Source organism: Pagrus pagrus (assembly GCF_965226575.1).
Source record: "Pagrus pagrus genome assembly, contig: HAP1_SCAFFOLD_480, whole genome shotgun sequence".
In the NCBI taxonomy this organism is placed as follows: Eukaryota; Metazoa; Chordata; class Actinopteri; order Spariformes; family Sparidae; genus Pagrus; species Pagrus pagrus.
Genome location: NW_028174987.1, coordinates 19,507 through 27,000, shown reverse-complemented (window position 1 = coordinate 27,000; position 7,494 = coordinate 19,507). Strand labels below are relative to the sequence as shown.

General features: G+C 39.8%; 1 long non-coding RNA gene across 1 annotated transcript; it reads left to right on the top strand.

The window, feature by feature from the left end:
* Window positions 1-3,497: 3,497 nt before the first annotated feature.
* LOC311254151 lies at window positions 3,498-7,176 on the top strand. Its single transcript, XR_014622211.1, has 3 exons — window positions 3,498-4,012; window positions 6,079-6,240; window positions 6,942-7,176. It is a non-coding gene; the product is annotated as an uncharacterized lncRNA (long non-coding RNA).
* Window positions 7,177-7,494: the final 318 nt, after the last annotated feature.

Below are 7,494 nucleotides of genomic sequence, written 5' to 3'. Positions count from 1 at the left end.
ATGATAATCCAACCAAACTTGAACAGAGAAAAAGGAATACAGAGTCCTTGGGTAAGATTGATTCATGTATCTGCTGTATTTCATGCAGAGGTATCAATAAAAGTTACTAATCTTTTCTCTAAGTCAAGGAAACATTTCTCTCAGGGTGTCCTCTGTATGTTTTCCCTTCCACAATGACAAAAAGCTGGGCTGCATTTTTAATCACAAGGCTTTCTCCCACCATGGCATTTCAATAAAGGCCAGTGTGTGTAAATGAAACAGCGAGGAGACATTTTTTGGACAATAAAGAAGAAATGCAATTCTCCCTGTCGTGAATGTGCAGAGATAGAGAGTTTTGTATGTGTGTCTACAGAGAATAGGGAGACGAAGTAGAGACAGATAAGGAAAGGATACAGATGCAGAAATAGGGAGACAGAGACACGCTCGCATAGACGGACTGTATAGAAAATACAGTAATTCAGAAGAGATCAAGGCAGAGAGAACAGAGAGCAGCTGAGAGGAAGAGAGTGGAGAGACAAAGACGCAGCACTGCCAACAGTTCAGTCAGTCACCTTATCAAACCTTATTTCTTCTGACAGAGAGACAGAAGCAGAAACACAAGTTTATTAATGTATGTGATTATTCTGGAAATGGAAAATGATTTACGCTGAGGCAGACGGGAACAGCCATCCAGCCATCCAGTGTCACGGACTGTAAAACGTCTGTCCTGTGTCCACAATATTACTCCTCTAAGGTCAGTGTCACACCTGTATGTTAGTTAGTAAAGGAGGGAAGACAGACAAACAGACAGACAGACGAGAAGAGGTCAATAGCAACAAAGGCAGAAAAGGAAGGAAGCAAGAAAGGATCATAGGAAGGAGAAAGAGAGAGGATGATATGAAGAAAGGAAGAAAGAGAGGACAATAGGGAGGAAGGAAGGAAGGAATAGAGGACGACTGGAAGGAAGGAAGAAAGAAAAGGAAGGAAGAAAGAGAGGATAATAGGAAGGAAAAAAGAGAGGAAGATAGGAAGGAAGAAAGGAAGAGAGGATGATAGGAAGGAAGGAAGAGAGGACGACTGGAAGGTAAGGAGGAAGCAGGGAAGACAGAGAGGACGACGGGAAGGAATGAAATAAGAGAGGAAGGAAAGGAGGCAGGACAGACGGATGAAAAGAAAAGAGAGCTCTAAGCTGTGCATTATTTGGCAGTCCTTATCCAGCTCAGATGTGTCTGCAGCTCCTCTCTGCTCTGCTCGTCTGAGAGCTGTTTCAGAGCCTCTTTCTTGTTTTCATCTCTGCGGCACAATTTGTATTTTTACTCTCTCCTCTTTGTGTTTTATCATTTTGATGTGGCTGCTAAACTACACAAAACTGGAAAACAAAGGCAGACAGGTGGATAGAGGAGACACAGGATGAGAACATGAAAGAAAGACTTGGGCGGGAAATTGTTGAAAAAGGGAGAAGTGAGGCGAAAAGAGACGAGGAGTGAATCAGACAGACAGAATGAAAGACACAAGAAAAGGACGACAGGATGTTAGCAGGGGGGGAAATGCTAGCTTTCTATTCCTGGGGTCTCCTGCTCTGTGTCTGGAGCGCCAATCAAAGAAATGTCAGTGCATTAATCAGTTGTTTATGAGGATCCATCAGACGAGTCCTCCACACTGGGCAGCAAACAGGCAGAAAGCTTCTTCCACCTGGAGAGGGAAAATTAAAGAGATTAATTAATGAGAGCAGCCGCTGGGACAAAGCCATTGCGAATAGCTCAGAAGGGTCCAAGAAACAAAAATAAAACAAAAAATAATTATGATAATTTTTGGCATAATTGACTAAAAGGGCCTCTAGTGCATCATTTGGTGTAATATAATCACTTTCTACCAGCTTTATTAGCCGCTGAACCATGACTTCACTTTCTCTTAAGTGCAAAACATCCAATAAAGCAGAAAAAAAATATATATTTACAATAATTTATCAGTTAATGTTTCACAAGTCTCCCTTTATAATGGGTTAGTTAAAAGCTTCTTATTAATGCTGTATACATGTGTTATAAATCATTAATAAAAAGACATTTTGGGTTGCCAGTTTGTTAAAAATCTCCATGTCTGGTGAGACATTCAATGTCAAGTTATTAACAAACTCAAACTCCACCGTTGTTTAATGGTGTTGAAGTGTTGTCAATAAGCATCACACGCAGGTTTCTCACTCTTATAAGATAAACAGTCATTTGTATTTATAAATGCTAATAAGCCATTAATTAATTATTTGTATAATTAGCCGTTGAGTCTGCACTTTTTATCGATCAGCATCAGCATCAGCAGTTAATGGCTGTCTGGCAGATATTTCCCAGAAGGTTGTTCTCATTCTTGGCTGAGGAGGATTTCTGTTATTTGAGCCCGTTGTTAAAATATTTTGGTGCATAAATGACTAATTGGTATGAAATGTTTTAGAATTGGTCCACTTTCCAAATTTAAGACTGACCTGGCCCAATTGGAAGTTGGAAAATCTTCTGGGGCCGCCCCCAAACTTTAAATCACAACTCTGTTCCCGCGTTATAGGAAACGTGCCGATGTTGTGTCGAAGTCTGTTCCCTGGTCAAATAACGTTGCTTTCCTGTTAGATCGATGTGTCCTGTGATAACACCTACTGACCTTAATCTCCACCGATGGTCGCAGGTTAGAGTCGGTAGGTGGCACACATATTAATAGGGAACAAACTTCAGTACGACGTCAGATAAAACAGGTCAGATAAATGAAGATACACCTTAATTTAGCTATCTTGTTTTATGAGCTCTGAGTACTAATTTAAATCTTAATATTTAATCATAAAAAGTTTATGGGCAATTTCAAACTCAGGCCACCTGCAGTACCTTCACAGCCTTAAATCGACCTTAATTAAGTTCCCGACAGCGTTTTGTAAAGGATCCCTACAGAATGTTTTGTTAAAGAGTACAGTCCTTTCTGTTAAACCAGGCAGCTATGTCGTTCTCGCCACATCCATTTACGGAAACAGTATTTTTATCACCATAAAACCTTTATCTTTTCACATTTCCATCAATCATCAAGTCTGGTTTGGTCAAAATAAATTCTGAATTTACTGCGTTAGAGGTGAAAAGCACGGAAAAATAGTAAGTAGAATATTTATCTTTTTACAACAACCGCTGGTGAGTTTTCTTTTCTTTTCTGTAGAGTTTGTTTCACGATGATAAAATGATGATTTCTGCCAATTTACTTTGGTGGATCTGGCAAAAGCAACATGGTGGCTGTTTCTGGTTAAGCTAAAAGAGTCTTACTCTGAAAAACATCTCTGTAGGGATCCTTTTGATAACACTGTCAGACACTTTGAATAATAATCTGAGCCTGAGGGGCAAAACAAGCTCTTTTGTGGATTTACTTGGATGGCCCTCAAAGATGAAGTTACAGCCTTTAAACACCAAACAATAACACAGGCCCCAGATTAGAAAATACCAGAATTTCACTTTAAATCTGATCTATAAACCATTATTAAACATTTTATTTATCCAATAATGAAGGATTAGAAACACGTGTTAGAACCTCAGTCGACTGGAGTGGAAACTAAAAGTTGACACTAACACAGATGGTTAAATGGTGCTGGGAGCGTTAGCTGCTGCTGAAACTGTGGTTGCTGTGTCTTGTTTGTTGCTGTGTTCTCATTCAGCATGTCCCGGATATCATCAATAGTCGGAGCCGTAACCTGTTCTGTACCATGAAAGGAGTGTTTCTGTGTGTGATTCATTCTTTTTTATTTATCATGTTTGCCATCATAGCAGCAGAACAATAAATCTAAAGCTGCGTGTGGGTGTGAATGATTGAAAACGGAAAAATACGCAGTGCGATGAAGGTTGCTGATCATTGTTCTTTTTATGTATTCTCTCTTCAGTTATCTTTCCTGTCTGTTTGCCCGCCCTCTCTCCGTCTTTGTCTCTCTACAACCTGTATTTTAAACGTCACATCATGCTGTCTCTCCCCTCAGGTCTCCCTCCTCCTTCTGCCATCGCTAAGAGAGGTTTGAAGTTGCGAGGCAAGATGCTGCATTCACATTCACATTCACATTCACATTCACATTCACTCACTAGTGCTCAATATAAACATGTCTATTAATATTGTACAATATTGCTTTCTCTGTGACCAAACTGAGACTCACAGTAACCGTATCATGTACCATAGCACAGTGTGTGAGCTCTAACAGCTGCATGGGGTGAAATACACCTACACATATACAGTATATAGACGGTATATAAGTGCCTTTTAATACCACCTCTGTGAAGGGTGAGGTCAAAACTGTATTGTGTGTAAAGTGATTTCAACTCTATGGTAGGTTTTCAGTGTTATAGGCAACCTTATAACAAGAATAAGTGTTTCCATTGTGCGTTTCTGCAAACCAAGGACATGTTGAGATTTCAATTTATGATTTTCTATTGTGACAGTGTGTGTGTGTGTGTGTGTGTGTGTGTGTGTGTGTGTAGGACATAGGTCTGGTCTGGCTAGGTTCAGGAAAAGATTAGGAAACGTGGCAGGAAAATGTCCAGATGCGTTGTTAAAAATATCCAGTTTTCATGCCATTAAGACAGCTGCAAAATGTCCCAACAGTCGCTGAAGTTGCCCAATTTTGTTGGTTAAAAGTGAAGGAAAGCGGTGGTTTTCAAACTGTTTCCCACATAAAAGCCGTCCGCAAAATCTCCTGTCGCTAGTCGTACTGGATTTTGTCTGTTGAGACAGGAAGTGGAGTGTGGTCTTCAACTGTCTTCTCTCGCTTGGCAGCCGTCTCTCCGAGGTGACATGACACCAGCATCTCCCCTTCTTCCTAACGAGAAAGTCAGCTTATATACATGTCATCTGAATTTATACAATATATAATGTTTTTTTCAACCTTCTACAGTTCCAGCTCGTTCAAAGCGGCTCATAACGATATAATTGTTTTAACTTAATATGGACCTACTCAATAGGGACATGCTGTACATGGTTAGTTCATCTAACAAAAAAATAATTTCTTTTGACGGGAGACATGTTTTCTATTCTTACTGCCCAGTGTTGTTGGGTATTTTCTTTTTGGATATGTTGCTGCCTACAACATGAAAGTGTTTCTGTTCAGTTTTCACCCCAGGACAGCCCCCGGAGTACTGCAAGCGCTCCCAGTTAAGAAGGCCAATTGGCTCTGACAGACAGAGTTTTGCAGTTTTTGCAGCGAGAGCTTTCCAGTTTTCCAAACGCAGCTGCACAGAGAGCACAAGAAAAAATTGTGATAAACAATTTTATTAATCATAGTGAAAGGTTTTATTGTCAAGAGCGACCAGGTTAATCCAGGGCCACGGTAGAGAGACAAAGGCTTCTTCCACTTTATAATGCCTGCTCGTACTTCTGGGGTTATTTTGGTGAAAGTAACGCAAAAGCAGTGTTTGGCAATCCTCAGCACAGACAGTAATACTGGAAAGAAATGTATTACCTTCTATTTATGTAACTAGAAGTATGTAATACATTACATTTTGGAAGTAACTTGCCTAACGCTGATTCGTATGAAACGTACAAATTCAACATATAGTGTGGTTTGCAGAAAGTACAATGCCGACATTTCATTCTTGCGACTAGGCGGCTGTAGGTAAGGTGTAGGTTTCCACTGAATGAAGCCTCAGCTTGACGCTCCGATGATTCCCTTTGTCTTCATCCACGTCGAGATCAATCAGCAGGACCACTCGATAAAGTTTAACAGTTTGCTTCGACAAAAGAAAAATGTGGTACAGAAAATTGTCCATACCAAAAGTTATCAATGACTAAAGCAAGAATCGTTCAACTGCTAGAGGTCAAGAAACTGTCTGGCTCCACTCTCTGCCTGACTGCACAAAACTTTGAGAATATCAACGTGTAAAAGTATTGCTTCTTAATCCCTGTAAATTTCTGTTATACAGTTACTTCAAATGAACTGAAGTTATTAAATGTAAATTACTGAACCATCAGCTACACTGCATCTAGGCTCCTACGTAAGGATTCCTGATATTTTGTCCACACATTAAATATCTCAGGTCTAAATATTTCTTCATATTTTCCTCTCTTCTATTTCATTGTTCTATTTATTTGCTCTGTTTTATTTAGGTGGCGTTCGTCCAGTAAGAGCAGGCCCTGCTGCAGTCCCTGCTGACGTCACAGCTCAGGAGAGCACTGATTGGTTGGAGATGATTTGGACTTTCGCTGCCAGTTTGGTCGCTCCCGATGATGAGGAGGAAGGTATTCACCAGCTTACTGAAACCCTCACATGTAAGAAAACATCACCTCACACTAATTAACCATTTCACAGTGCAGATCATTAATAACTAATACTGTGAATAAGATGCTGACCCCCACCTGACGTCTTATTCTGGAGGTGACACGCACCAGATCATGGATGAATCATTTTAATTTTAATGTGTCGGCATGTGGATTTACTGAAAAGCAAAATCCTGTCTCAAACTCATCTCATGTACGCTGCGGCCGGATGCTCATCACAGCGTCGTGCCGATAATAGTAATGATGTAGCTGTCTGGATATAATCACTCATTGACTAACAGGGTTATAATGAACAGGATGCCCCCTTTAACCTGCTAAATTGTGGAAATACATCCAGCATAAAATAACTTCCCATCTTATCTTCTTCATCCAATTATCAGAGCCAGCAGCCCATTAAAAATACTGTTAATTAACTGTAGTAAGAACTTATTGTGTATTTCACAGTACTTCAGCGGCACTTAATGGGCGCTCTCATTCAGACTGATGATGACATGTTAGTCAGAGTTTTTCCACCATGAACAGAGGAAGTTAATATACAGTATTAAAGGTGCAAGGCCAAGCGGAAAAGAGAAAATCATTTCCTATCTATGTTTTGCTTAAATAGACTCATTACTCCATCAGAAGTAGCTACAGTCTGTAATAACTTCTACCTGCATATGATGAAAACCTAATTTCCTGCGCTTGTCCTTCAGCTTTCCACTCAGATGAGCTCTGAACCAGAGGAGGGTGGAGAGAGGACAAGAATGGACAAGTACGAAGAGCTGGAGAGAGGAAGAGGGGGCAAAAAGAGACAAGTGTCTGGCTGAAGTGGAAGAGAGGATGCAGAGAACCTGAGGGAGGACGAGGGTGTATAGTTTATCGCAGTTATGTTTCTGTATCTGTCTGTCATTAACTGGAAATCAATGAATAATAAAGAAAACAACCCTGCCCATTTGAAACCTTGGTTTTGTTTCCTTTTGTTCTGCGTTCTGCACACCATGGTCTGGATTAGCTTTGAAAGATTGAATAGATTAAATATACAGTACATTAAAAAAACAGTACCCATTTTGTTGCAATGTTTCTCGATGTTTTCAATACTTTTTAAAAGCTTCACCCTAATATGGAGCCCCAAAAGCGAAAAAAGTAAATACCACTGTTAGTTTGATAATTAAAACGAAATATAATGCCTTTTTTTATTTTATTTCTTTTTTATCTCTACCAGTAATAAGTTGCTAACATTTTATTTCAATGTCTTATTTTTGTCTT